The sequence below is a fragment of the Eptatretus burgeri genome, chromosome 6 (assembly GCF_056783735.1).
Source record: "Eptatretus burgeri isolate ZD-2024b chromosome 6, Ebu_testis_v1, whole genome shotgun sequence".
Lineage (NCBI taxonomy): Eukaryota > Metazoa > Chordata > Myxini > Myxiniformes > Myxinidae > Eptatretus > Eptatretus burgeri.
This window is the reverse complement of record NC_140966.1, coordinates 86909231-86931553: the sequence shown is the minus strand read 5'-3', so window position 1 is coordinate 86931553 and position 22323 is coordinate 86909231. Positions and strand designations below refer to the sequence as shown.

General features: G+C 35.1%; 1 protein-coding gene and 1 long non-coding RNA gene across 10 annotated transcripts in view; one reads left to right on the top strand and one right to left on the bottom strand.

Moving 5' to 3' along the window:
• Positions 1 to 22323, bottom strand: part of LOC147025261 (uncharacterized) — a 58275-nt gene that overhangs the window by 14333 nt on the left and 21619 nt on the right. The window lies entirely within an intron of this gene.
• LOC147025262 (uncharacterized) lies at positions 3362 to 4284 on the top strand. Its single transcript, XR_015059413.1, has 3 exons — positions 3362 to 3575; positions 3674 to 3832; positions 4226 to 4284. It is a non-coding gene; the product is annotated as an uncharacterized LOC147025262 (long non-coding RNA).

Genomic DNA, 22323 nt, shown 5'->3' with positions numbered 1-22323 from the left:
GTTAGGTTGTTAAATCTTTACATCCAACGAACCCTCCAACAAGCCATCTAACAACCAACAACCATCCCATCTGCATGACCCAACCTGCCCATCACACGCCATCACCACCCGTTGGCTGCTCGTACCTTGACTTGCCGAGAGGGTTCCAGTCCTCGGCTCATAGTTCTTGTATGGCTTTTTCAGCGTTGACCCTGTTACTCTTCGCAAATGAAGCCACGTGGAGAATATGGGGTCTCTGACCAGTGGCCACGGCTCCGCCCTGGTAAGGTGCGGCCGTAGGCCAATGAGGGACGGACAGCGAGATGATTCTCGCCAAGACCCCTCCCCGTGTGGGAGGTTAGATATATCTCGGAGACTCGGAGGGTGGTTGTCGTTGGCATTAGCGCTGGGAGAGCTTGGTTCGGGGTGGTGGAGCGGCAGAGTTTGGATCACAGTGGCTGCACAGAAAAGAGATTTTGTCGGTACGTGCACGGAGAGGAGTTTGGGAGCTCCGATGATTCGCCACACAAGTTCCAATACGAGCCACGAGCCTGGCACGAACTCCCGGACCGTGCCCCGACAACCAGTAGCCACGTGAGGTGCCACATTACCGAGCACGCTTTCCTGCGACGACAGGTACCCATCCGGACTCTGACCCCCAGCTCGTCTCTCTCATCGGCTGGAGGGTCCAATAAAGAACTCTGGGTTTATTTTCGTTTTGTGTGTGTTTGTCTGCGTGTGGGCCCGTCTTTAAGTAGAACTGAATAAGTGTTTTTGATCCTTGTAAATATTTCTTGCATATTCACGTTAAGTCTTGCTTTGCATCTTCATTTATTGTAAATAAAACTTGTTAGAAATGTCCCCAGTTCGTTTCCATCCCTTCTTGCATTGGTCCAACATGGTTCGTATCCGAGTTCAGACGGGGATTCATCCCCGGTAATCGGTACATCGTAGCTGGAACGTCCAGGGCAGACCCGCTCGACTGCATCCGAGCCGGAGTTGGTAGGTGGAAGTTGATACTCTACCGTAGCTGGTAGAGTGATCCGGTTCGGCCAGACATTCCGAGGGCGTGAATCCCCAGTAGCCAAGATTTCGTGATTACTTAGGTATATTGGATCGAGACAATTAACCCTACGCCACGCGGTCGAGATATTGGCGTTTCACGGTTGATTAATCGACCGCTGGCTCGCAGAGTTATCCGAGCGATGGCCTATAATTCCGGGGAGTCTGGTGGGAGACGGCGAAAACTTCCCCACCTAGCGGTTGTTCTCGCCACCCACCCGCAGCCCACAACAATACACTAAATTAACTTTTGCCTCGAAGTGATTTTCGGGAAAATAAAAAAAAAATAGCTGCACAAGTCGACAAAAGAAAGCCTTTTCTGCAATTCGGAAGTTAAAAAAAACAAAAACTACAGCCTCTAGGAGCCTCTTGGTCTATTTAACAACTTGTCTAAGCTGGAATTGAAAAGATGTCATTTAGAAATGGTGTTAACCCATGCACACAAAGTGAAAAGTGGCGTTAAGTAATTGGTTCACTTCTGTCTGTGCGTCTACAAACGTCAGTTTATTATCGCGGAACATTTCAATTGAATGTTACATTTTGATAAAGAATCGGAGAATCAATCGGAAAACAAACCTGTAATTTAGCATAACATCGTCTCTGAATTTGTCCCGATTGCACATGCGCAGAGGGGAGGGAGATAATTTTTTAGCGGTGCAGCCGCTTCAATATTTGTGTCTGTCCGTCAGTCCATCCGTCCATCGAAAATGAAGAGGAACCTTTCTAACCCACCATGTTTATTTCCAAAGCGTTCGAAAGTGCAATTATAGAGGGTTCTACAGGATAATTATAAAGGGTTTCGTTAGTTTCTAGACTTTGCCGATTTCATATTAAAAATGCCAAACTGAACAGTTTCCTTCGGACACGAGTGCAATATTTTTATTTTACTCTGCCAGTCAAAAAAGATTGAAAATAATTCCCTTAAAAATTTTTTTTTAAAAGATAGCAGTACTTGGACAAAATATTACAGCATTTTACATTATCATGACCAATCAAACTTGCCACTCGTAGACCCCGTCCATGTTCTTGTGACTCTCGCCGAAGGAGATGGCATTGCATTTGGGTCCGTCTGTTTGCTTGTCTGTCTGCCTGTCTTTGTCTGTCCACATAGAAGGCGAGTATGTGTATTAATTACATTCGACCCTTTACAACCCTAAGACCACAAAAGACCCTTAAAACTCTTAAGACCTCAAAGACTCTTTAAGACCCATAAAACCCATTAGAGCAATAAGACCCTTCAGATCCTTTATAACCCTAAAACCATATAAGATCCCGAAAACCTTTGAAAGGGGAACCCAAACGCAATAGTTTTCTTCTGAAAAACCAATGAAAATCATTAATCATGGTATAATTTGAAGCAATTTTATTTTTGAATTTTCTTTGCCAATCACAAAGTTTTGTTAAAAAAACCCCCAGTGTGTCTATTTTCGATTTTCCCCAGCGACAGGACTCAAAACCCACTTTGATCCAATCGGCAGCTTCACATCGAGGAACATTGTAAGTCGGGTGAATCTACTGATTCTGGCTCACTTTTCCCGATGTAAATGAATGGGGGATTTTCAGCGATTCATTTTTTTTTCCCGAAAAAGTAAACCCCATTTTTATCCCAAGGCATATTTATTTGTCTCCCCTTTTAACCGAGGGACACTTTTTTTTTCAAATAACCAATGCAATAAGATAAAGATTTGTTCAAGTAGAAAAAGATATCTATTAAAATAGATCTAGATTTGTTCAATAAGTAATGTGATTTGTTAAAGGTGATTCTGAAGAAATATCTGAAACATGTAAGCCGAGGGACACTCTTTTTCAAATAACCAGTACATAATGTTTAGCTCACTCATTGAACCTATAAACATTTGTTCATTCTCAAATTCCTTCAATAGTTTGATTTTCTTTGCACAATAATCCCCATCTAAAATATTTAAAAATTAAACATTTGAATCTTTATATTTTTCAAGATACCCCTTTTGTGTCATTATGAAATGATATACTTCTCTTAATGATCTTATCTGACCACCTCCTGAGTTGCATATCATTTTTTTGCATAAACCACGCCATAAACAAGTTTTGTTTCAAATGTTTTCAGTTCGTGCCGTGAAAATGAGGAAGTGTTTTGCGACACAGTCGTGCCGTGAAAATGAGGAAGTGTTTTGGGACAGTCATGCTGTAAAAAAATAGGAAGTATTCTGTGAGAGACAAGGCCTCGTGTTTATATTTTAAATCAGAACACTAACAGGCTTTTAAACGTAAGTTTAATCAAATCATCTGAAGCATTTTAATTTTGTTTTTAAAATCAGTCATACTACTTGAGAATGTATCGCCCACGTATTTCCCAAGCTGTCTCGCCCGAAGCGTCATTTCCTGTGGCCACACCCGATGATTAGGCAATTTCCTCATCGTTGCCTTATAAGTGATTCGCCAGACAAAGTTTCTGCAAGACGGGATTTTCATTTTTACCACCTTGTACCAATGGTTTTCAACTGAGACATGAACTATCTTTCTTCTGACGAAGAAAACAGCTCACCACAAAGTTGGTAAGTTTGTGTATGGGTTCCTCTTTGAACGAAGAAGCAATTGAATAAAATTAAATCATGATAATGCTAAAATATATATATATTTTTTTTCCTGGCAGGTCCTTGGAAGAAGAGCAGTTTACATATCACGACGAGGTGCATGAAATTAATGCTCTTATTGAAGAGGTCAATCATCTGAGAAGAGAATTGAAGAACATTTTTAATGACTGGCACGAAGTCTTATCACGGCCTCTGATCTCGAGTGAATTAAACCAACGGTGAGACGTGTGTGTGTATGTGTATGTGTATGTGTATGTGTATGTGTATGTGTATGTGTATGTGTATGTGTATGTGTATGTGTATGTGTATGTGTATGTGTATGTGTATGTGTATGTGTATGTGTGTGTGTGTGTGTGTGTGTGTGTGTGTGTGTGTGTGTGTGTGTGTGTGTGTGTGTGTGTGTGTGTGTGTGTGTGTGTGTGTGTGTGTGTGTGTGTGTGTGTGTGTGTGTGTGTGTGTGTGTCTGCCCCTCTCTGTTTGTATCTCTCTATCTCTCCCTGTCTGTCTCTTTGTATCTCTCTCTCTGTTTGTCTCTCTGTCTGTCTTTCTACCTACCTCTCTCTGTCTGTCTCTCCATCTATACCCTTGACTCATTATTTTTTTTTTTTCAGCTCGATCACACAACATAAACTGTTGAAGCAATCTAATCTGGTACAACACATGATTTTCTGGAGGTAAATATTTCTGAATTATTATTTAGTTTTTTGCTTATTTATTCTTTTATTAATATCACTCTCTTTTGAATGTAGCCTTATGGTTGTTGGTTGCATCATTAGTTTGGACACGGTTATGCCAGTACACTGGAATTCATTTTATTGGCCTCGGAAGGATGACAGGCTGAGTCGGCCTCCTGGTGTGTTAATTCAGTGGTCAACGAGGCTTGAACGAAGAACCAACACCAGGCTTATTAATATTACCATGTAATTATCTTTATAAAACCTAATTATTATCCACTTTTTGTTTCAAAAAAGAATATGGTGTCCGAGTTTCGAAATCACAAGACATCTGAAGAAGATTGCTGTGAAAGATTATACATTCTCGCAAATGAATATTTAATATTTTCAATTTTGATTAATTATATTTGTTTTGTTTACAATTATTTGATTTGAATTACAAAAAGAGAATGAAGACATGAAGAGGAGAGGGAGGGAGGGGGGGAGGGGAGGTAGGTGCACTCCCCCAACGACCCATCACCCCCTCATCCTACCCCCTCCTCTCCCCGTGTGTGTGTGTGTGTGTGTGGAAGGGTGGGGTGGGATGAGGGAGGTGGTGGGTCAAAGGTGGGGGGCGCACAGGGGGGATGAGGGAGGTGGGGCTTGTGTGGGAGGGATTTGTGTGGGAGGGGCTTGTGTGGGAGGGGTTTATGTGGGTGGGGCTTGTGTGGGTGGGGCTTGTGTGGGCGGGGCGTGTGTGGGCGGGGCTTGTGTGGGAGGGGTTTGTGTGGGGTGTGTGTGGGGGCTTCGATGGGGTTTGTGTGGGCAGGGTTTATGTGGGTGGGGCTTGTGTGGGCAGGGTTTATGTGGGTGGGGCTTGTGTGGGCAGGGTTTATGTGGGTGGGGCTTGTGTGGGCAGGGTTTATGTGGGAGGGGTTTATGTGGAAGAGGCTTATGTGGATGAGATTTGTGTGGATAAATGGATGGGTGGATAGATGGGTGGATGGGTGGAGCTTGTGTGGATGGGTGGAGAATTTTTAATTAAATAAACATGTTGTGTGTGGGGAACTAATTAACTAATTAACTAATCACTAATTATGTGAATATGATGAATGTGGGTGGAGCTTGTGTGGGGTTTGTGTGTATGGAGCTTGTGTGGGGTTTGTGTGTGTGAAGCTTGTGTGGGGTGGGATTTGTGTGTGGAGCTTGTGTGGGGTTTGTGTGGGGTGGGGTTTGTGTGTATGGAGCTTGTGTGGGGTTTGTGTGTGTGGAGCTTGTGTGGGGTGGGATTTGTGTGTGGAGCTTGTGTGGGGTTTGTGTGGGGCGGGGTTTATGTGGAGCTTGTGTGGGGTGGGATTTATGTGGGTGGGGTTTGTGTGGGCAGGGTTTATGTGGGTGGAGCTTGTGTCTGGAGCTTGTGTGGGGTTTGTGTGGGGTGAGGTTTACGTGGAGCTTGTGTGGGGTGGGGTTTATGTGGGTGGGGTTTGTGTGGGCGGAGTCAAAAAGGGGCGGAGTCAAAATTTTTCAATTTATCTTTGTCTTTTGTAATTCCTGTGAATAAAATGAACCTAAAATCTCTTCCCCTTCTAAATCATATATCTTATAAGTCCAAGGAACCGTATCTATTACATCAACAATTTAAAAAAGTTTGTTCGTCCATCATTTAATATAACCTTTTTCAAAATGAGATTTCCACCTATATATTCTTACGATATCACCAACTTTGAACCTAGGTTTTCTGACATTAATCTCTTTTTCATATTTTAATTTTGTAAATGTTTCTGATGGTTTCATATTCGTTGACGTGTGAATCGTGTCATTATACTTATCCACAATATCCTGAATAAAAGATGACCATTGTTGTGAACCAAGTTGTGTGAATTTTTTTATATAGTCTCTCTTTTAAGGTACGATTAAAACATTCAACAACAACAGCCCTCCCTTCATTAAAGGTACTGTATAATGTAATACTGTTATTTTTTAGAAAATCCATAAATGTCTTGTTATAAAACTCTCTACCCTCATCAGTCCACAATTTTTTAGGTTTTCTCTTACTTTTATTAAATATCTGTTGAAAGGCAAACATAAGAGTATTACCTGTTTTGTTTTTTAAAGGGACAACCCATGCATATCTACTCCTCAAATCAATAATGGTTAAAGCATACTTGTACCCCTTATCATGATAGAGTTCAATCAAATCAGCAGACCAGATATAATCAACTTCCTTGGAATAAACCTTCCTTCTCTGAAACTTTGTGAATATTGGTTGATGTAATTCATCAGCTAATTGCTCTTCAGTTTTAATGACATCATTAGAGCCTATAAGTTTTTTGAATTTCCAAGTCCAAGTTTCAATTTAGCACTGATCATCTTCTTCACGATGAACCAATCAACTTTTTCTCTCAAGGTTGGATTTTGTATCAGAGACAAATTATACAACATTTCTCAATCGGCTTCATGTTTTTCTTCCAACGTTGTGGTATTCCCATAATCAATATCGTGCCTCATGCACACTTCATCAACCCTATTGATGGGTTTACTCCATGGTTTTGGATAATCTGCCTCACCTAATCTTTTATCCAAGTTTGTGCCTGGACCACAGAAAGTATACCCTGGTAGATGTAATTCCCCTGGTATTCCAGTAGTTGTAAATTTACTTTCTGATAAAAACTTTTGGATATCTCCTCGGAGTTTGTGTTTGGAGATAAATTGATTTTTTTTGAACCACACACCGAACATATACCTTTTTGTATAACCCTGTTATTTTTACTATTAAAATATGAGATATCTTTCGTATTAGTTTTGTTTTTACATTTGAGACAATAACTCATTTATTTATGAGAAAAATTCCGACAGAGTGTAAAAACCTTTTTAGTTTCCAACATGCACATTTGAATCTTAATTTTTAAAACATAAAGAATCCTTAGAAACGCCTTCACTCTCTCCTCCATTTATTTAAGAAAAAAATGAAAAACTCCAATTAACATAAATATCCTCTCCCTGAAAACGATGTCAACGGTCTTGTCGAAAATACTGCTAATAGACTTGTCAATTCTTTGTTTTCCTCCTCGGTGGGTTGAGTTATTTTCTGAAATACCACCAATCTTTTTTTAATCTCACTGGTTTCCATATTTTCATATTTATTCATTCTCGCTCTTTCCTCCCTCTCCTCTCTTTCCTCCTTCTCTCTCTCTCTTCTCTCTCTCTCTCTCTCTTCGCTCTCTCCTCCTTCTCCTTCTTCTCCCTCTCCTCCTTCTCTCTCTTCTCCTTTTCCTCCTCTTCTCTCTCTTCAACTTCCTCATCCCTTACTATCCTTGAATCGTTTACACCCCAAAGAATATCATACATATATTCATTGGGATTTCTTGTTATTCCTGTATCCAAAATATTTTTTTTTACAACAGGAAACCAATAAAATTTCTTTTGAATTTCTAAAAGAGCCTTACGTTTTCTTAACTTTATAATTTTTTCATGATTTAACATTCTAATTAAATCCAAAGTTGTTGGTTTATCAACATCAGCATAATGCCAATCTTTTATTGAAAATACCTCATTCTTATGTTGTAGAACATATTTATTAAAATACCGAATACCCTTTTCTTGAAGGTATGCTTGGACACAGAAATTACAATTTTCTTGAAGCCTTCTTGCCGTCATTTATGTATTAGAAATATATGTTAGAATAATATTATGACACGAAACACCTCCCCATCTTCCCAAAGTTAAATCATTTTGTATTTCCTTACTTATTATATATAATCCTGTTTTTTTCTGTTTTCATGATATAAACTAGGGCAAAACCATGATTATATTTACCCTTATTAAATTATTTTATTTGTTGTTTACTAATCGTGGCTCCACAAAACTCATTCTCTATACCCATTGGATAATATTCTTCCTTACGAGACTGATTTAATTGTTCCAGGTCTTCAAGGTCAATTTTAAATGACCAATTATACCCTAAATCATTCATATCATACCCCCATTGTTCTATTCTCATACAAACGATACGCCCTTCTTTATAAAAATTTATTTTAATTCGAACTGTGAATTCTGTATGACCTGGAGATAATATCAACACTTCTGTATCTTTGGAATACACGGCCGTTTTATTTAAGGATATATATTGTGATAAATCACTTAATCTCACCAAGTCATTCGCGTCAGTCGGGGTAGGATAATTTTTTAATTTATAAGCATTTTTCATATTAATATTTTTGGTTATATTATATTTATGTCAATCAGCCTGTGCCTTTGTGTAATAATTTGATAAATCAATATCCAGTTCTTGGGATACACCAAAGATAGAACCATTTTTACCAACATAAGTCATTTATATTAGATTTAAAATAATGTCATACAAAAATTTATTTTTGTTGAGTTGAAATAACACATATAGACATAATTGACCACAACACTTGGAATTTAATTCTTGGACTTGAAATGTTTGGTAAACACCATTCTGAAAGAATTTTATGACTTCAACAGGTGGTGGAAGACCAAAACTATCAAAATAATATTTGTCTTGATTATTAAAAATACAAACCCAATGAGAACCGTTCCCATTATTATCTTCTAAGTTCATAATAATATTCTTTGCATGTTTCGACACGTTTGTTAATTCATCTCTTATACAAATAACCACATTATGAATTTTTAATTTCTTGCAATATTTGACAAGTTGTAAATTTGATGTTGTATTCTTTCCAAATTCTTTAAACCACTCATCAATGCTCATTTATTTATGAGAAAGATATAATCCATTACCTCTTTTAGTTAATTTTACACCTGCTTGTGCGATAGAAGAAAGCATATCTCCAACTAACAATCTCGCTTTATCAGGCAGACCTTCAAGCTTTTCAGTAAAATCTACAATTACACCACTTCCACTAAATTGTTTCTCCAACTCTTTGTTATGTCTTTCCAATTCTTTTTGAGCCCGGAGTTGAGCCTTCCTTTCATTGGCAGTTTTCACCGCTGTTGAAATACCACCCGTCAATGCTTCAACCGCACTTAAACCAGCAAATAAAGGAATTAGAAATGGGAGAAATCCTCCACTCGTCTCTCTTATTGAGTATTTTTTCAACATTGGTTTTGTCATTTTAATTTTAAGTGAGCCAGTATCGTTCAAGATTTTAACCTGTTCTCTTGTGAGCAAAACATCAATTCTTACTGCTCCTTTTCTCTGAATTGTATTGACGTTAATCGTACAAGGCTTTTGATTTTGAACACAAGATGATAGTTTATGAAGATTGATTTGATTAACATATACCCCAGTTGGTATTTTGCCACTCATTTATTTAACAAAAAATTATGTGAGACTAATCATAACACCATTATCTGTATTAATCTGCAATTCTGTTTCTTCCAAAAGCAAACAATATGTATCAACTTCTTCACTCTCTCCTCTTTCAATGTATAGGGAAGTACCCACTCGATTAGACTTTTCGTTTCCTTTTGAGCACTCAGGTCAAACGCATAGATTGTATACAAACTTTTAAATGCTGTCATATCCAAAATAGGTTCTTTATTTCCATTACTTTCGCACACCTTTTGGTAAGACTTGTATGCTTCAGCAAAATCATTTTTTCCCAATTAATTTCTAATCTATCTCGTGGGTAAAATGTTCCATCCAGAGAAACACGAAGTTGTTTCACCTTAGCATTATCACTCAATGCATTATTCTTATCAGTCGCAGTATCATCATCTCGCTTTTTAAAAATGATCCACAGATATCGTGGCTTTCCTTCCAGAACACCCAAATTCCATGTGTAAGTGGTTTGGTTTAGTTTAGTTTAGTTTAACATGTTGACATCTTCTTTTGAGGTATGATACACTGAGTGGTTTCTTTGAGTGAAGTCTTCTGTTCAACATGTCTTCTGTTTTAAGATTAGGCGTATATTCACTAATATACCAACTCATTTCATCAATTACAAATTTATTCTACTCACCAAAAGCACTACCAACACCAAAAAGTAATCTATTTTCATTATCATTCCTTTGTAGTTGAAATCTAATTTTCAGACCATACAGAACTTTATCATGATCACAAAATCCAAATATACATTTAAGTGGAACTGCCACAGTAAAACTATTAACTGCTTTTGTATCATCATTATACGCTCCTTTCCTTTGAGTATATCCAGGGTCTGTGTTTGTTCCCGTTGACATATCAGAAATAAAACCTTCGACAGCCCCATTTCCCATTCTATCACTGAATGTATAAAGTGTAAATTTCATCATTTCAGATACAGCAGAGACATAATCAACTGCTTCAACTTCTTGTGTTCCAATGTACAAACGAACACTATCAAACATTTTCCAGAAGAAATAATTTACGAGTGTAGCGTTTGTGTTATTCCCAGCCTTAGTGAATTTAAATTTACACAACAAGAAACTTTCGGATAGATTCAAGTAGGTTTGTTGATTATTTATTTCAAAATTTTTTGTACCATTTGCATTCCAGTCTGTTCCAGTTATTTCATTTACCTTGAAGTAATCCTCTTTTTTAGTGGAGTTTGAGATAACAATGGTATCATCCAAATCATAGATACTATCAATTGCTTCCATACTTGTATTTATTTCGGAAAAAAGATGTTAAAACTTTTGAAACCCTGACCCAAGTATTTGAATTATTTCATGTCGTTCTTGGGGAGACAACCGAGTTTTACCTTTTTAAATTTCTTTAATTGCTTGTAATTTATGAGATTCCTTTTGGGCATCTTTTATGCTCTTTACAGCACCTGCTACATTTCCCACAGCAGAAGCAGTTGAACCAACTAGGTCTTTATGTTTAAAAATAGTTGAAGCGATACCCATTAGAGTATCAATTATCCCATCTCCTCTAAATTGATGTCCGACACCCCTTTGTCTCTGAGGTTTATAGTATCCTCTACCAAGATACATACCTTCACCCTTATAGTATGGGGAAAGGAACATCCCATCCCCTGTAATTATTTTATATTTTCCCAACTCGTGTTTCCTCACAATAACTATCGTATTTATTTATTGGAAAACTTCACGTAGGTGAATTCTGATGGATATAACTTCCCCATTAAAAGAAATCATTCGATTATCTTGGTCGGTTATCCTAAAATTAACTCTGTGTTTGTTTTTTTCCTGACACAGGGAGATAAACCAAATTTTTGGGTTCCATATTGAATTTATAACCAATTGGGGTTGAGTATGCACTGAATAAAAATATTGTATTTGTTCTTATTCCATCATTATAAGCACCATCAATCAAATCACAGTGAATTAATACCGAATTTATTCCTGAGGATATTTGAATGACATTATCACTGTAAAACGTCCCATTAGTTTCAATCTTTTTTGAGGAGAAACCCAATAACTCTCTAAATGAATTATCAATTGTGAAATCAACCTTGTAGTTATTTTTAAGTTTAATCGTTGATTTTGAAGTACGTTTTTGAATGTCTATAACAATATTTTTTGGTTCATCACCCTGTTCTTTCATAAGACGAGCAATTTCGGAAGATATTTGAGAAATCTCATATGCTCCGGGTGAAACTGTTATCGTTTTGTATCCACTTCCCGGATTATAACTAAACTTGTCATTTTTTTATCAGTTATATTAAATAAGGTATTATAAGTTTCCATGGACAATAAAGATGCCTCATATTCCTTTGTTGGGTCAAGTTGTAGTGGGTATGGGAATGAAGATGTGTGGTCGCTTGTTGTGAAATTAAAACTCAGGATTGTGCTTCTCATCTTATTTAACATGAGATAAAATGTCTTTATATTGAGATTTATTAATTATTTTCATGTTCATCAACTGGTCTAAAATGGCTGATGCTTCATTAAAACAATTGTTATTTCCAGCCTTCTTACTACCTAACAACAATAACAGTCTATTAACTAATCGCGATGGGTCATTTGGAAGAAAACTAATACCTGAACCAATGATACTTAAAGCCTGAATAATGTGTTTCTCCTTCTCATTTTTCCTACTTTTACCAGAAATACTAACCCTATAATTCAGAGTGTTCAGCAGATCAATATATACTCTATCATCATTATTTTTCATATCCAATGGTTTATCAATACACTTTGATTCATCCCTCACAGTTGAACCTTGTCTTCCATCTTTTGTGAGAAAAACATTAATCTCGGAGTTAGTTCAACAGGGGGTTGAGCAGAACCCAAGAACTTCAATTAATCATTAAATATCAATACCTTTTCTTGAACAAGATGAAATATCGCTGTTTGTTGTGTTGGAATGAGCCCTGCTTTGGTTTTTGAATCCGCTGAATATTCATTGTTTTGAAGAGCATTCACAATATAATCAGGGGGTCGATTAATCTCTTCCAGTTGTTGAAATAAACCTTCATCATCATATTCTAATTCTCCAAAATGCTCTAATTCTTCCTCCGTCATTTGATCAAAATCTTTTAACATTTGAAGTTTTTTAGGAGTATATTCTACTGTGGGAACTGTGAAAACATCTTTAATTTTTTCTTGGAAAGTTTTTAAAAGTGGTTTAAAAAATATCTCTTGTTTTCTTTCAAATGCTTCTTCGCCCGTTAGTTTCTGTCTGCGTTTCTTCTTTATGTCTTCCTGTTGTTTTACAACCTTTGAAACCAACTATTGATGTTCCTTAAATCTTCTTGCTCTTTCTTTCGTATCCATTTATTTATTGGAAAATTTCATTTAATATCTCATCTTGTTTCACAACAATGTATTTATATTTTTCAGTCGTGTGCTTCATGCAATCCCCAAATTCCTTTTTACTACATAATGTAGAACAATTATCTCTCCAAAAATTGTTTATATCTATTGAATTTAACTTGAATAAAATAAAAGTATGAGCATTGTTTCTCATGGAATGACGAGGAAGTTGAAAGTATGATTCACTAAGATAAATACAATTACAAGAAGAATGTCTCCCTCTTGTGTAGTAGCTGTCCATTACCGTTTGGTTTCTCTCATTAACACAATCATCAAAGATAACGAGGTTCTTTTTTGATTTATCCAAATCTTGGGGAGACGGTATATCATCCGTATTATCACTAAGATTACAAGTTATCGGTTTTGATTTCTTTTTACATCTCTGTGTATCGCAAAATAGTTGTATTATATCTTCAATGTTATAATCATTTAGGTTTTTTTGACGTTTAAATAAACCGATTATATCTTCTTTTTGAAGACCAGCATTAAAACCTTGTGAGAGAAGTTGATACTCTGGTTGAAAACTCGACTTTGTGAAAATTATTAAATTATCATAATCTAAAAAGTTGGGAGTCAGGAGCATCTTCAAAAGTAAGCAGGTTTTTCCACATCCGCTTGAACCAACTTTGAGACATCTTAATGAATTTGGAAGATTTTTATGATTGCTAAATTTTATTTTATTTTCCCAAATGGGTAAAAAATCATCCATTTATATATTTGGAAAACAGGTTATTAAAATTATTGTTTGCTTTTTTAGAAACTCTATATTTTATCCTAAGTTCAGGTTTAATTTCAAGATAATCCATTATTTTATTTATGCAATATCTTGTGTTGATATTTCCCTGAATATCACATCCATGAATAATATATAACAACAATCCTTTGAACATTTCTCTAATACGTTCAGTTTCTTCCCTTGTAAGGAAAGGTGTGTTATCACCCTCGTACTTTACATTCATTTCTCTAATCAATCTTGTGAATTAATTCATTTTTGGTGTAAATCTAAAAGAATTATTTTCCTTTTTATATTTTTTATTATCATTAATTAGAAGATAATCACAGAATATACATTGTTTATAGGCTTTTGACTCTGTGTTTAATCCCCGTCTTTCACACGCAGGACAATTCTCAAATTTGTCATATGGAGAATCAGGGAAGTCTATCATATTTATAAAGTAAAACTTTACTTAAACTGAAATTCATCTTCAATATCATCTTCGATACTTTCAGAATCATCTATAAAACTACTTTCATAACTACCGTTTGAATGCAAACTCTCGGTATCATAATCACTCTCATAATCTTCAAAATCTTCAGTTGAATATTGACTCATATTTAATTAGTCGAAAAAACATTACCATCGATATCTTTATACTTTTTTTCATTAACAGATTCAACTGCTACATTTTTTATATTAAAGGTAATTTTAAAATGATCGTTAACTACAATTGAACGAAATGTCATTTCACCTGATATATTAACATCCTTTATTTCATCAGGATTAATATCTTTAGGGTTGTTGAAAAAAATACATATTTCTCCTTGCATATTACAGATGGTCTTATCTTTTCTTTCTGAAGCTTCATCCATAAGGTTTTTATTTTTTGATACTTTTTCTTGTTTCATTGCTTTTTCTAGTTTTGAATATATTGCCAGAAGGAGAGGAGAAACTTTTGTTAGAGATATCTTCACTGATGTTCTTCCAGGTATACTAAAAGCCCTTCCACTGAAGGAAATTGAAGAACTCATCTTATCCACCGTAATTGTTTTTATCCAATCGTTGTTATATTTATCTTTGTTCAATTTTACATCCTTGACATATTTCTCAGTATCTTTTACAAATGAAGATATTGATTGAAACTTATCTTTTGTGTCTTGAAACATTGTATTTATTAAGTGAAAAAAGTTGGAGGATAAAATGGTTTTAAGCACAGATTCACCTATAAATTAAATGAAATTTTCATCAAGAAAATTTTAGTTCAATCAAAGTTTTATTTTATAAATATGGTGAATACAATGTACAGCGATGTTTGTAATCACGAATATAAATATTACAAAAAACACCTTCAAACCAACAAACATACATTAAATCTATTTCAACAAATATCTCCTCTTGAGTTGGAAAGAAAACATTGTGATATCTGCTCAAAGGATGTTTTGAAGAGTTGTTATAATAGACATCTTCAATCACAAAAACACAAGAAAAATGAGTTTAAAGTAGAGGGAGACTATTATATTGAAAACTCTGATGGGGCATTTAAAGGGCATATAAAAATAAGGATTTTTCAAATTGGAAAACCCGGTCCATCATCAATAGCTGAAATAGTGAAACCTGATGTTGAAAAAGTTATTAAAAAGACATTAAAAGAAATGGAAACTTTCAAGTTTTATATGGGAGTGAAAATGAATACGAAAAGACAAGATGAAGAACAAACTCCTTATATGAGAACAGATCTTCATTTTATTACATCATTTCAAGATTTTTTGAATTGTGGGGTTTATGAAGAACTTTCAAGACAAGAGGAGGATTTTGATAATACAGTGGAAGGAAGAGGATTTAATATTTTAAAAAATAATCTTTTTAGATATACACATTCTAAAATCAAACCCTCTTAAAGCTTCTTCTTATATTGAATTACCAAAAGAAATAAAACTAAAGGCCCAGTCACACCTTGACGTTTTAGCCAGGATTGGCAACGTATAAAAATGCACATAAAACGTTGGCGTACGCTGAAGTTTTGAGTTTTTTTTTTTTAAGTTTTGGTCGTATTCATAACGTGTTGGTCGTATGCATAACGTATTAGTAACGGGCACAGAACGTTTCATTGTGTTAAAGATAACTTATACCAACGAATGCTTAGCCTGTGGTCCGCGTTCACAACCTATGCCCAACGATAGTTTAACTTAGTCATAGCGCGCTGCACGTATCGCCAACGAACTCGTGGCGTTCTCTGTTAAAAACCTGCCGCACGCAGATTTAAATCATAACTGCCTGAAAATTGGAAGTGTCAACATCGCAGTCACACCTTGACGATTTAGCCAGCGTATGCCGACCTATGAAAAATGTGTCTAAAACGCTGGGACACGTCAAATATGTTATGGGTAAGTAGTGTATACGTTAGGAGCACGATGAAAAACAATGAAGTACGCTGGCATATTACGTGGTACGTCTCGTACGTCGTGAAATTTCAAGCATGCTGAAAATTTTACGACGTACTCGACGTATGGCTCACAAGTTCCACATACGCTGGCATAAGTTCTGGGCACGCTCCGCAATCGTTTACACACGTCGGCCACACGTTACTTGTAAGTTACTCATAAGTCGAAACACGTCGAGGTAATGTTTAGCATACCCGAAACTTAATTTTTAACCTACGAGTAACGTGCTTTGAACCTATTAGTAGCGTGCTTTGAACCTATGTGTAACGTATCTCAAACGCACATTGGCGTATGTAGACGAATTTGATTGACGTCTTCCGGACGACCACAGAACTTACTGAACGTGTTTCTAACTTACAGCTACCATATGATGGCGTATTGGCAGCGTTTAGGGGAATAGCTATATACAAATGGGCTTCACAAGAGGAACCCGTCAGTTTTCCAGACTCCATGTTGAGTAGATGTCAATGTCAGTAGCAGTGGCAGTAGCAGTAGTAGTAGTAGTAGTTCGAGAGAATTTAGTAATGTCGATGTTATTAGTAGTAGTTCGAGAGAATTTAGTGTTGTCAATGTTAGTAGTAGTAGTAGTAGTAGTAGTAGTAGTTCGAGAGAATTTCGTGATGTCGATGTTAGTACTAGTAGTCGTTCGAGAGAATTTAGTGATGTCGATGTTATTAGTAGTAGTAGTAGTAGTAGTAGTTTGAGAGAATTTGGTGTTGTCAATGTTAGTAGTAGTATTAGTATTAGTAGTAGAAGCAGTAGTAGTTCGAGAGAATTTAGTGATGTCGATGTTCGTAGTATTAGTAGTAGTAGTAGTAGTAGTAGTAGTAGTAGTAGTCTGAGAGAATTTAGTGATGTCGATGTTATTAGTAGTAGTAGTAGTAGTAGTAGTAGTAGTAGTAGTATCAGTAGTAGTCGTTTGAGAGAATTTAGTGATGTTGGTAGTAGTAGTAGTAGTAATTCGAGAGAATTTAGTGATGTCGATGTTATTAGTAGTAGTAGTAGTCGTAGTTCGAGAGAATTTACTGATGTCGATGTTGGTAGTAATAGTAGTAGTAGTAGTAGTAGTAGTACTTTCAAGTAACGTGTTGCAAAGTGTGAACAATGTTCGTGTAGCGTGCTTACAAAACATTACTCATAGGTTAGAAATAAGTTTCGGGTACGCTAAACATTACCTCGACGTGTTTTGACTTATGAGTAACTTACAAGTAACGCGTTTCAACGTGTGTCAACGATCGCATAACGTGCCTACAACTTATGGCCAGCGTAGCGGAGCGTGTGAGTCATACGCCGGCATACGTCGTAAAATTTCAAGCATGAAAAAATTTGAGGAAAACCCAAAAGTTCAACGTTAAAAGCCAGCATACTACCACTTATGGCAGTGTTTTTCAGTGTGGTCTTAACATATACAAAACGTACCCATAACGTATTCGACGTGTACCAGCGTTTTACACAAAATTTCCAAAAATCGGCATAAGCTGGCTAAAACGTCAAGGTGTGACTGGGCCTTAAAGAAGGCAGTTATTAATATTAAGAACAATGATAATAAATGTTTTCTCTGGTCTGTTCTTGCTCACTTACATCCACCAAATTGTAATTCAGAAAGAGTAAAACAATATATGAAATATGAGAATACCTTGGACATTAAAGATTTTAAATTCCCAATGCCACTAACAGATATTCCTAAATTTGAGAAAAAGAATAATTTTTCTATTGATGTATATGGATTAACGGAAACAAACATAGTTCAAATATTAAAAATTTCAAACAACTATAAAAATGAAGAAACACACATTGATCTTTTATATTTTAGTGTTGGAAAGAATTCACATTACACATACATCAATAATTTATCAAGATTAATCTCTTCTCAGGTATTCAGAACAGCAAACAAAATATATCCTTGTAAGCGATGTCTTAATTCATTTCATACAAAAGAACAAAAAGAACATTCAAAATATTGTAGTAATCATAAATCAGCTGTAATTACAATGCCTAAACCTGGTGAAAAGATTTCTTTTGAAGATTATAATAAATCTATCATGCACCCATTTGTGATATACGCTGATTTTGAATGTATCCTAAAAAAGATAAATAATGCTTCTCCTAATCCAAAAGAATCACATACAAATAAATATCAAAAACATATTCCTTGTGGTTTCTGTTATTATATCAAATCATCTGTTGGAGAAATGCATAATAAACTTGAATATTATAGTGGAAAAAAAGCTTCACAAGAGTTTGTAAAACGATTAGAAAAGGATTGTGTAAGACTAACTAAATTAATGAAAGAAACAAATGAACCGATGAAATTCACCGAAGAAGAAAAATTAGAATTTAGAAAGAACAATATCTGTCATATTTGTGAGGAGGAAATTGAGGAGTCTAAAGTTAGGGATCATTGTCATCTCTCTGGTAAATATTGAGGTCCTGCTCATTCCTGTTGTAATCTTAATTATAAATTTCCTTCTTTTATTCCAGTATTTTTTTTACAACAGCGCCAACTATGATACACATCTATTTATAAATGAACTTTCAAAAACACCAGGGAATATTTCTGCCATAACAACCACAAGTCAAAAGTATATTTCATTTACAAAAATGATATTCACAAAACCTTTAACTCGTATTAGGTTTCTAGATTCTTGCAAGTTGATGGGAACACCACTAGCCGACCTAGCATCAAATCTAAGCTCCATGGGCTCTTTTCCAAATCTTAATTCATTCTTTCCAAAAGAGGACATTCAGATTAAAGAGAGTATTCAAAGTAAAGAGTAAATTCTAATTAATGAGGAAATTAATGAAGAAATTCGAACTGAAGATGAAATTGTAATTACAAAGAAAATTCAAACAATGAATGAAATTCGAACTAAAGAGGAAATTCTGATTAAAGAGGGAATTCTAACTAGAGAGGAAATGCAAACAAGGAATAAAATTCAAAGTAAAGAGAAAATTCTTACAAGTAAGGGAATTTATCCTTTTGATTATATGGATTCATTTATGAGATTTCAAGAAACACGACTTCCTTCAAAAGAAAGTTTCTATAATAACCTTTATGAAAAAGAGATAAGTGATAAGGAATATAAACACGCACAAGAAATTTGGAAAATATTTAAGGTAAAGAACCTTGGAGAATATAATGACTTGTATCTAAAAACAGATGTTTTATTGTAAGCTGATATGTTTGAAGCTTTTAGATCACTCTGTCAGAATAAAAATTGTTGTGGATTAGATCCTGCCCACAATTTCAGAACTCCTGGTTTAGCTTGGAGTGCAATGTTGAAAATGACAAAACAAGATATAGATTTAATCAGTGATGTAGATATGCTTTTGATGATTGAGAAGTCTAAGAGAGGTGGAATATCACAAGTATGTTCAAAAAGATATGCTAAAGCAAATAATAAATATCTTCCAAATTATGACAGTGAAAAAGATAGTAATTATTTGATGTATTTTGATGCTAATAATTTGTATGGATGGGCAATGTCTCAATCTCTGCCTTATGGTAAATTAGAGTGGGTGGAAGAAAAGGATTATGAAAAGGCTTTGATGAATATTGTTATTTCTTCTCAAGAGGAATTGAATGAGGAAGAAGGTTATTATTTTGAAGTTGATTTGAGGTACCCGAGTGATCTTCATAATAAGCATAAAGACCTTCCTTTTGCATGCGAGAAAGAAACCCCAAAGAAAGAATGGTTAAGTGATTATCATAAAAGTTTTAATATTAAAGGCAAATCAACAGAAAAGTTATTAACAACATTCTATGATAAAGAGGGATATGTTTTGCATCAAAGGAACTTGAGACAATATTTATCTGCTGGGTTGAGAGTAGCTAAAATTCATAGTTTTAAAATTTAAACAAAGTCCTTGGATGGAAAAGTATATTAAATTCAATGCAGATATGAGAGCAAATACAAAAGTAAAATTTGAAGGGGACTTTTATAAATTAATGAATAATGCTGTATTTGGAAAGACTATGGGAAATGTTAGAAACAGGCAAAACATTAGATTCGCAACATCTTGGAAAGAAGCTTCAAAATTGATAAATAAACCAAGTTTTGAGAGAGAAGAGGTTTTTTCAGAGAACTTTTCTGCTATTCATATGAAAAAGGAAAGTATTGTAATGGATAAACCAATTTATATTGGAACAGCAGTTCTTGATTTATCAAAGACATTGATGTATGATTATTTGTATAATGACTGAAAGAAAGAGTATGGTGAAAATGTCTCATTGTTGTATATGGACACTGATAGTTTTATTCTAGATATAAAAACTGATGATGTTTATAAAGATATAAAGAAAAATATTGGAGTATATGATACAAGTAATTTTAGTAAGAAGAGCGAGTTATTTTCAAAAAAGAATGAAAAGGTTTTTGGTAAGTTTAAGGATGAGTTGGGTGGAAAAGTAATGAGTGAGTTTATTGGATTGAGAGCAAAGGCATATGCTTATAAGTATGGTGATCAGATTGATAAAAGGTTAAAGGGAATAAAGAAAAATGTAATTAAGAAATCAATAACTTTTAGAAATTATTATAATTGTTTGATGAATTGGAAAGAAGAATATAGGAAAATGAATACAATAAGAAGTTATAAACATAAGATATAAAGTGAAGAAGTAAATAAAAAGGCATTAGGAGCCTTTGATGATAAGAGATTTATTTTAGATAATGGAATAGATTGTGTTCCATATGGATATTGTATGATAGAGTGAATATTTAATCATAGAGTATATAGAATACAATATGGGTTAGGGTTTTTAAGGGCTACCGCCATCTTTTTCATAATATAGAAATGGTCAAACCAAGTATTAATCAAACTAAAGAGTGGAGAAAATCTCAGTCTTGGTATATAAATGAAAATCATAATGAATGTGAAAAATATCAAATAAGTGTTATTGAAAAAATAACTAAAATAAAGGTAAATAAAACAAATAAGCGAATCAATTTAAAAACTAGTAAGTTAGAGGATATGAAGAAAATAATAAATATCCTTGAATGGACTGAAAACTTTGATGGTTATCAATTGAACAATGGAAAAATAATTTACCATAATCTCAAAATGATATGCAACTCAGGAGGTGGTCAGATGAGATCATTAAGAGAAGTATATCATTTCATAATGACACAAAAGGGGTATCTTGAAAAATATAAAGATTCAAATGTTTTATTTTTAAATATTTTAGATGGGGATTATTGTGCAAAGAAAATTAAACTATTGAAGGAATTTGAGAATGAACAAATGTTTATAGGTTCAATGAGTGAGCTAAACAATATGCATTGGTTATTTGAAAAAGAGTACCCCTTGGCTTACATGTTTCAGATATTTCTTCAGAATCACCTTTAACAAATCACATTACTACTTTGCTACATGAACAAATCTTTATCTTATTGCATTGGTTATTTGACAAAAGGTGTCCCGAGGTTAAAAGGGGAGACAAATAAATATACCTTGGGATAAAAAGGGGGTTTACTTTTTAGGGGAAAAAAAATATGAATCGCTGAAAATCCCCCATTCATTTACATGGGGAAAAGTGAGCCAGAATCAGTATATTCACCCTACTAGTGTATATTGAGCTCAGATTCCGATACGGATTCCACCGTCATTAGCAACTCTCAGGGTTCTCAGGATGTTACGTTGAAACTGATCAGTGGGATTTTGAAGAAACCATTGGAAACAAAATTAGTGATGGAAACACTTTCGGGGGAATTATGGAGCCGTATAGTTTCAAGACTCATGCGAGCGAGTCAGACGAAGATGGCAACACCGGTCGCATGTTCACCACAGTTTGGTAGGTTTTGTTTTTTTGTTCAACTGACGGTTTATAAAGGATTTTGTATTAATTGACAAATCAGTTACATGACTACAGCAGAAACACGACAGCACACCACAGACACGATTGTGGGACACGACACAGCACAGACAAGACGGTGGGACACGGCATGACACATTACGGACACGATGGTGGGACAGCACAAAAAAGACATCCTCTTTCAATGGTGACAGATAACCACAAGATCGAGCCATCTCGGTTGTTTCATAACAGTGCTGTGTAAAATGTTCTGAACCCAAAAGCGAACATTTTCTTGGCCCGATCCACACTCAGGGATTTCGGACAAATCTTGTCCAAATTTCCGGCAAATTTAGAGTCTTTCGGCCATTGGTGTCGCATCATACCATCTCAGTTTGTATTACTACAACCACCGAGG